This window comes from Coturnix japonica, chromosome 5, assembly GCF_001577835.2.
Source record: "Coturnix japonica isolate 7356 chromosome 5, Coturnix japonica 2.1, whole genome shotgun sequence".
Lineage (NCBI taxonomy): Eukaryota > Metazoa > Chordata > Aves > Galliformes > Phasianidae > Coturnix > Coturnix japonica.
The window spans coordinates 21804563-21813721 of NC_029520.1; the positions used below are offsets into that span (position 1 = coordinate 21804563).

At 45.1% G+C, this 9159-nt stretch overlaps 1 long non-coding RNA gene across 1 annotated transcript; it reads left to right on the plus strand.

Moving 5' to 3' along the window:
- Nucleotides 1-1637: 1637 nt before the first annotated feature.
- Nucleotides 1638-9145, plus strand: LOC107314719. The gene is made up of 6 exons (XR_004307586.1): nt 1638-2250; nt 5056-5667; nt 5777-5910; nt 6730-6852; nt 6934-7639; nt 7767-9145. It is a non-coding gene; the product is annotated as an uncharacterized LOC107314719 (long non-coding RNA).
- Nucleotides 9146-9159: the final 14 nt, after the last annotated feature.

Sequence of the window (9159 nt, forward strand, 5' to 3'; positions counted from 1 at the left end):
GTGTTTCCATATAGAAGAACTTAATTTAAACAATGAACTCATGGGTCTTCATAACCCAGCAGCCAAAGAGCCCCCAGGAAGCCCTGCAAAGGGTTGGAGCGATTAACCAGACAAAAGCACAGAGAGTCTGGCTGAAGAGGGGGAGCAGGGGACAGAAACCACCCGAGCTCAGGAGTTGAACATGGCCAAGTTGGAAGAAAGCCCTGCACTCACCAGAACCCCACGTTTGTGTGTCTGCATATCCCCCACCCGCTTCCTCGCAGCAACGTGCTGCACAGCCCTGCCTGCATGGCCCAGCGGGAGGCTGCGGTGGCAGGGACGTGCGAGGTGAGAAGGAAGAGCGGGATACGTGCTCCCGATCAGTGGGGAAGCCGCTCTGAGGAGAAGTGCCAAGCTTCTGTAGTGGCTAATTAGAGTAAAAGGCTTCCTGTCTGTCACAGTCCGCCAAAGCTGCACGCTGTCCCCATGCACCAGGCACCTGCGTTCAGTGCACCCGGCCTTTGGGGAAGAAAGGAAGGAGCCTCGAGGCACCAGCATCCCTGGGAGACATCATGCATTGTACCTTTCCTCACGGGAAAGAAAAAAAAAAAAAGAAAAAGAGTAGGATTTGGTTTGATTTGAGTTTGTTTTAGTTGGCAAAGAGCCCTCATGGAGTTTGGAAAGAGTCCTGTGACAGAGTTCTGCTAAGGAGAGCATTCCCAGTACTGATGTTGTGGGCATAAGCATTCATAGAAATTAATTTATAAGCCTAAAGACCTGGGAAGCCCTGCTGAGAAGGCTCACAAAGACCTCTGCTCAAGGAACAGAAATAATGCCACGTGATGAGAGCAACCAAGTGCCGCAGACAGACAACCTCAGCAGCAAATACCAGACACTCTGATTTCTCTGACACACAGACAAATGCCCAAGCAGTTGCCCGTGGCTGTATCTCCAAGGCACTGAAGTCCGCTGGGAGCAATTAGGGCTCAGCAGCAGGCTGGGAAAACTCCAGGAGAAACTGCAGCTCATTCTGTACAGAGAAAAGCCATCGTATTGCAACACTCACACTCAGGATGGGGTCTGCTTTGGTGCATCCAAAGCACATGGATGGCAGGTACAACTCCTGGCCTGCCGGTAGCCAGCACTGCACAGATTCTCTGGATGGGAGTGTGTAGCAGAAATGCTAAGTCAGGGCCTGAAGCAGTGATTGAGCACCTGGTAGAAGGCAGGTCAAACCCAGGGGAGCTCAGGTGCATGCAATGCTCCTGAATAACTGGAAGGGCTGGAGCCAGGACCCACCCCTTCCCAGACCTCATTTAAGGGTTGGCAGTGAAATCAGAGATATGTTAACTACAGGTCCCTGCCTACCAGGGGTCTTCCAAGGGTAAGCAGTTTTTCTTCCTTTGTTTCTGCATCCACAGCTGTTGCACTTGGGCTTGTTCTCATTTGTTGTAGCCTAGGGTTGTGCCACTCTGCTGTTATTTCTGTACTTGCCATAGTATTGTAGCATTACAAGTGAATTTAAGTACCCGTATTTGGTGGGAAGTAAGACTGAGTAGGAACCTTTCACAACTGAAAAGCAGATTCCGCTACTTTTTATCTTTTTATGTGGTTTTGTCTGAGAACGGAATTAAAACGCAATTGGTAACTATGGTACAATGTAAGTGTGCTTGAGTAATAATTCCAAATCATCCATTCAGCACTAATTGTAACCCGCAATATTGCGCACTGCTAACACTGAGGAATTCTCTTTGTGGGCTGCTATTTTAGACACTGGTAAAATGAATTTATTTATTTATTTTTGTTTAACTCAAACATATCCACTGAGATGTTTACTGGGAAAGAGAAGGAAGTTAAAAATATAAAAACGGCTGCGAACCTTTAACACTTTGCCATCTACTCCAAGAGGAAAAAAAGCTCTTCAGGACTGGAGAAGCAGGGAGGGGATGAAGGGGACAACAGAGCTGCTTGCCAGCTTGAGACATGAAGAGGGGAAAGTCTAAATGAGTCCTTGCACTGAGGAGGCCTTGGGTCCCATGGGTCTATGGCAGACAGAAGAGGACACAATGAGGCAGATGCAGTGCCCTTGGTGCTTTTTGTATGCTTGGCCTCCAGAGGCTCTTGTTTGCAAACAACATCTGTCTTTTGCACTATTCCAGCACTTCCTTCTGCCAGCCAGGATCCACTTCTGAGGCTTCCCTGTGACATCTGCTTCCACCTGGCTTCAGCTGCCATGAGCAAGTGCCCAGAAGAAGAGGACAACAGCATGAGGTAGGTGGCTGTGGCAGCACTCACACACATGCATGGCCCAGGAGGGAGTGTTACTGCTCTGGCTGAGGTACTACTGGAAGGGAAGTGAGGAATACAAATGATGAAGAAATGTTGTTCCAAACACAGAAGGAGATGTGCCACAGAAGAACTGAGACCAGAAAGTGTGAAGAGGGACCCAGAAATATGAAAGAAGAAAAAGATAATGCTAAAGTTCTGGCACTGATGTCTGAAAGATTGTAGTGGCTGAATTACGAGTATATGAGGCCACCCAGAAATATACACACAACAGATCTTCAGGATTTGTGCTCTTCTGAACTCAAGTCAAAAACTCTTAGGAACCAGATTAGTCACAACTTGTGTTGATGTTCACATAGGTTATTCTCTCTATTTGAAGACCTCAGGGCTCAAAATATGTGGCTGTCCACTGTGTAGCAGAGAAGAGGAAGCTTTGTGTGACAAATGTGTCCCAAAACTATCCCTCTTCAGGAAGAGCCTTCCTTTGAGCACACTCAGCAGCATCAAAGCTACTTTATGCAAGTGGGAAATAACAGTAAGTGGGTGGGACAAGGGGATGATGAGAACTAGCCTATTGCAGTGTAAAACTGATGAAGAGCTATCCCAGGAAACAAAACTGGACCAAAATATAGTGGGGACAACTGCTTGCATGTGCAGACAAGAAAAGTGGGAAATCTATCAATGTGATGGAACTTAGCATGGTGAAATTTGTCTTCAGCTACTCCCTCCCTGGCTCTGAATGCATCAGCCAGCAAATGGTGGGTGTCTTGGATGCTTAACAGAACCTGGGTGCAGTACAGCTGCTGGGCTAACAAATAACATGGTAGATTTAAATCTCACAAGACAGCAAGGGAAAATCCAGATCGGGGCTTTCTGGCCTTTGTTTCTATTATGTACCACTGGAACAAGGAAATATATCAATATGGAAGTTTAAAAATGGTCTGAGGCTTCACGGAACTTGCATCAGAGTGGCCCTGTGCCTGATATTACCAAAATTCATAAAGGTCACATGGTGAAGTGCTAGTTTCAGGCAGCATGGCTTTGGGAATTTCAGAGAGTTGTTTAGAGGAGCAGTCCAGGACTTGGCCGCGGTACTGATCAGGCTGTGCGGGAACTTTACTTCATCCCACAAATACCTAAAGCTCAATTTTGTTGCAGTGTGAATAATCTGCAATTAATGTAGAACTTTTGTCCATGGTCAGTAATGGTTCTATGAGAGCAAGCTACAAACTTCCCTGGCCTATCTAGAGAGCTGCTAGCTTTTTGCAATTGCTCTTGGCAGAAACATTTTGAGTCTCAACTGGTTTTGCTAAGAAATCCATAGAGGGTAGGTTTTTCCAGCCACCCGTGTGTGTTCTGAGGAGCAGTGCTGGTCAGCTTTCCTGGAGCACTCGGCACCAGCTCAGGGAAGGTTGCTCTGGAGGGAGCACAGACTCCCTGCACCAATTATCTGTATTTTTATTGCATTGTCACACCAAGTCTCGCTTGTAAGAGTTGAGATGACACAGTGCTAAAGCTGTGAGCAGTCTGTGATGGTGCTGGTGCCATTGCTAGCAGAGGGAACTTGCTCTGCGGAAGTATGGAGAAGGCCAGTGTGTTCACAGAGACGAGAATAAAATGTTTTACAATAGGGTTTGGCAACAAATGCAAAGCATTGTTAGCTTTGCTGTTGTTGGGGGTGCAGAGAAAGGCACAATTTCTCATAGAGAAGCTCCATTTCGGCCCAGTTTGCTGTTACAGATGGAAAAGTGAGAGACAAGCCTGTTCCTCAGCCTCTAGGTTTCTCTGAAATTAGCAGGCTACATCAGAAGCTCTCTTTGCTGTTTAGCTTTATTGGAGTAGATTGATTTCTCCTGTAGCCTGAATGCAACCAGTTATGCCAGTGGAAGCCCTGTGTGCAGGCAGCTCCATCCCACATCAGCTGGGAATGCACCTCCCTGGTGGGAACCCAGGTCAGCCCATTTGAGCAGATGGGCTCAGAAAAGGATAGGTCAAATTAAGTGTATACACAGCTGCAGATCTAATATTTTAGACTACTGAAAGAGGGAAGAGCAGCTACTGTCTGCTTTAGTGGTAGGAGATATTGTGCTAATCTGTCATGAGTCTCATGAAATGGATTACTTGATATAAACAAGGTTCAATGTAACTCCAGTCTGATCTATCCCTGTATCTGTCTTATGTGCTGTGGAGGAAAAGCAGGTTGGTTTTTTATAGGATCTCCATCCAGCTGATCACTCTTAAATGGTGCTTTGCAGGACAAGCATCATTTTGATGGAACTGTAAGCTTGCTTTAATGGAAACTGGGGGCTGTGTGAGAGTCACTACTACAGAGAATTCTGCATTTCCAGTGGCCTTAGTTATTTTATGGCTTATCTGAAATGCTCTGAGAGCTGCCTGGCACTGCCAGAGTCAGCAACCAGCATGGGCATGGCCAGTGAGCAGAGGGAAGGAGCAGTTGTGGTGAGGTGAGGCTTTCCCACAGATGCCCCTTAGAGGATGAGAACCTTCTATGATGAGCCATGTGAGCTCGGTAAGATTCCCATTATTGCCAAGCTCGCATGCCATATACTTCCTCTGTTAGTTTTGCCTTAGGGTAATGTTTATGATGGCTGAAGACAAGATCTGTGTCATCAAGGTCATGGACCCCATGTTCACCCTTGCCTCTTCTGGTTCTAAAGAACAAAGATATTGCCAAATCATTTTGTTGGTTAGCTGGCCAATGGAAAACAAGAATCAGACTTTTAAGAAAAGCTATGATTGTATTTAACTGAAGCAATTGTCTCCTACTAGGTGTTACCAGGACAGCTAGAAGAATACAGGCTGTAAGTGCTCAGAACTGCATGCTTTCCAGGTAATCTGATTTCCCATACAACATGTTCCTGGGGAAGGCATTGACTCCAGCTGCTTCTTGAGGAACTCCACTCGCTCCTCCTGCTGAAGAGACCTCAGCTCTGCATGGGTTGCAGAGGCTTTTTCCCTGTGTGCCCTGTTTGGTTCTAGTTCCCCTACTGGGCTGATCACTCCCAGGTGAAGCCAGCCCTACATGTGTTGCAAATATTTTCTCTCAAAATGACTTCAGCAGCAGCTCTAGTGTGATGCTCAGAGCATTTCCTGACAAGAAAGGACATTGTATAAGACCCTGGCTATGACAATGCCTTCCACAAAAGGAGGGAAGGAAGGTAAATATAGAAAATTGAGGAGATATTCTGCATTGAGAGACACAACAAAAGGAAAACTGACAGGAAATGACTCCACAATGGGGCCAAATTCAGGCCCCTTAGTCCTAAACACTCATAGGCAACCCCCATCCTCCAGCAGCTGAACAGGGAGTGCCCAGCACCTCTGGAAACTGGGAATGCCCTAGACAGAAATCATTGAGGCTCTTCCTACTGCATTTGAGAGGTAAGCTCTTACTGAATATCTAAAACAAGCCTTTAAGTTGGCTGCCGTAAGCTTTCTGTTTTGGCAGTGTGAGCCTGGCTAGGTCTTCATAAAGCATCTTTTTCTGCAGGTATTAACAGACTTATTCATATTCACTGCACTCAGTGTCAGAGAAGATGTTGATACAACCCAAGCCCATTTATTCCCATGGTGTCTGGTCTAGGTCAGTCATCCTTGCATTCTCTGAAGTCAGTGGAGAGAGAAGTAAGTATTTCCAAAGGATAATTCATCCCATCCCAAGATAAATGGTGTTAGCAGGGGGAGGAGAGGTTAAACTGCTCTTTGAAGATGCTTTCATGGATTAGCAGGAAGTATGGCTTAGACTAAACACCTACCTGCTAAATAAAGAAGGGATGAATCCCACCATTATGGTTTAAACTGATAATACAATACAGATGTGTAGAGCAGTAAGTGACCAGATGGTGAATTTATCACACTACAGTGTAGTTTCTTGTAACATAAATACAGGCTGATTAAATAGTTGATTTGCTCAGCAGAGCATCTCTGCTTCATTACAAGAGCTAGTCTGGAGCCATTACAATTTGATGTAGGGCCCTGTGTATGTTTTTAGAAAATATGATGGTCTGGAAATAAAAGATTATGTGCAAGCAGCAATTTTTGGTCAATTAATCTAAGATTCTCTGGACTGAAAAAGAATCCTGGTGTCCATTTTTCCATGCTATCTGCAGAAATGATATTTAATGCCAAATTACATTTAAATGAACAAAACCACTGCAAGACTACAATACATTAGTGCTACTAAACATAGCCTCTCCATGTATTCCCTTGTGCCTCAGAGTCAATGGTTTTGTTTTGAATAAGCAAAACAGATTTTTCTTCAAGGCTCTCTAGTTTATGGAGCTACCAAAATGCTTTGACAAACCTACTTCTGATACTGTGGGTGCTGAAAATAAAGAAAATTAAAATGTAAAATAAAAATAGGGTTTTTATGAATCATCCCATCTGCTAGAAGCAATTCCTTTCAGTCTGAGAGTAAGCAGCCCATGTCCAACATTTCCCAAGCCAGGACGTGCATGGGGATCCAGGGTCATGTCTCTGCAAAACTGCATCAGAGCAGATCCTGCCATCGTCATTCCTACAGCATGCATCCATCCTTCAGGCCAGGCTGCCTATAGCTTGGAGGAGGTACAGTGACCCCAAGACCTGCTTGCCTCTCTGTGATTCAAGCACCAAACTTACATCCATGTTGCCATCTTCCCTACACAGCTATGGGATGGTGCGTGAAACGAAAGTCCTGGTGCGGGTGATTCCAGAAGATCTCAGCGTGACTGCACCAGAGCAGCAAGGAGACCTTTTGGATGGGGGGGCAGGTTGCCTTCAAAGCATCAAAGATGCCCTTCCAGAGAAGGAATGTACTCAGATGTTCTGCCTGCACAATGCCATGCCACTTATGAGAATGTTTTCAGCAAATATCAGCCCAGTTCTTCCCCAGCCTTTGCTGAGGACCTCTTAGCAAGCACAGTTGGGTTCCCCAGAATGCACTTTCCCCAGGTATATTTTGGGTTTGGAAAAATCCTTAAAGATGTGTATGTTCATAGAACCATAAAATCATTAAGGTTGGAAAAGACTTTTAAGATCATCTAGTCAGACTGTGTTCATAGGGTGTCTAGAGAGGATCTGTTTTGATATAAGCTGCCTGCCCAGGGACTTTTCCACTCAATGAAGTTTTTCCAGCTGTGTGGAAAACCAGTAAGAGCAGGCATTTCTCCAGCATTTTGAGAAGAATTTGCCCTGTGTTAGCAGCTAGCATCGCTCCACAAAAGAAACATAATGTTGAAAATTATTTAAAAATTCTTTTGTCTATCAATCATTTAGTTTACGTAACTTTGTCACTTTTGAAGGTTTTACACAACACCAGAGCTCAGAAAAGTGACTCTTCAGGGGAAATGCAGATCAGTAATTCAGGTTACTGGTGAGTACATCTCCTGTGTCATGCCTTTGTAGTGAACCAGCATAGCCTATTGCTCTCTCTTGGCTCTGCTCATTAAATAGCATAGACATTCAAATATAGCCATTTTTTCATGCCTCTCTGTCCCCAGATGGAGCTTTTCTTCACAATAGGCCGAAGAGGAAGAGCCTGGAGGACAACGCTTGTGATAAGAATGAAGATCCTCCTGCTACCAAGAAAATATCCAATTAGAGACAGAAAATTTCTTGAGACAAATGAGCTTAGCCTCAATACTGTGATTCTCCTTCATAGAATCATAGAATCACAAGGTTGAAAAGGACCTACAAGATCATCTAGTCCAACCAGCCCTTTGGACACCATACTTGAATAACAACCAGACTGGATTTAAATGACAGCACCACCTTTTTCCTTCTGAAGAACTGTGTATCATGTGTTAGGAGAAACAAACTCTGTTGCCCACCTCAGCACATCCTCCTTCCAATCTTGCAAATAATCCAATCTATACTTAAATACCTTTCAGCCACATTAATGGAAAACTATCATAATTGTAACTAAGTATTTTCTCTCTCATGGCTTCACTCCCCTGTTGATTTCTGCTGGAACTCATCTGGAGAAATTTTACCTCTCTCAGGAGAAAGAAACTGATGGATGAAAGAGGAGAGGGAGACACTGTCTGGTCTGTTCTGCTGCTCAGACAGTTTCACAAGAAAGCCAGCTGCTCCGTGATCTCATGTATCCCCACATGACAATAGTGCTCTCAAACCAGCGGTTCTCCATGGCTGTACACACAGAGATGAAGCACAACCATCTTTCCCCAGGGCTATCCTCATGGGCTTGCTGGCCATTCCCTGGGAAGAGAGAACACAGGGCAGGTATGGCACTGGATGAATCAGTCCATCACCTACCTCCAAAGCTGCAGAGGAAACCTTTTCTTCTGTCCCACTCCCATGTCTGTTTTACTGATTCTCCCTAAAGTCCAAAGTGTGGTCTGAGCATTTCCATTTTTAGACAGATTGCGTTTTTATTAATTTTACAGTAAATCACTTCGCTATTTCCTTTGTTTATGCTAGGTGGATTCGGTGATTTCCACGTCTGTGTGATGCATTACTTGGCACATGAGCACAACACATACCATCACTTCATCGTACCCATCACTGACATCCCAGCTCTAGGACAAGAATATGTAAAATCCATCTCCATGCTGTCACTTCCCTTCTCCCTCTCTTCAAAGGTACCTCTGGAATCTGCCGCCTTGAATTCCACCATCCCAGCCTCCTTCAAGTAGGAGCATCCAAAATGCCGATGCAGCACAGCTTAGACTTGGCCCCATTGAACCTGCCTCTCCACATCTCATCTCCTTCTAAAATTGTGTATCTAGCACTTTGTTTGGGGGAGAATGGCAGCCTCAAAGGGGGAGGAAAGCTCCTGTGTTGTCAGCCCAGGGAAATACAGACTCCTCTCCCTGACTTCCCCTATACCTAAGCATTGGGCCTCTTCTGAGAGCAAACAGCTGACCTGCATCT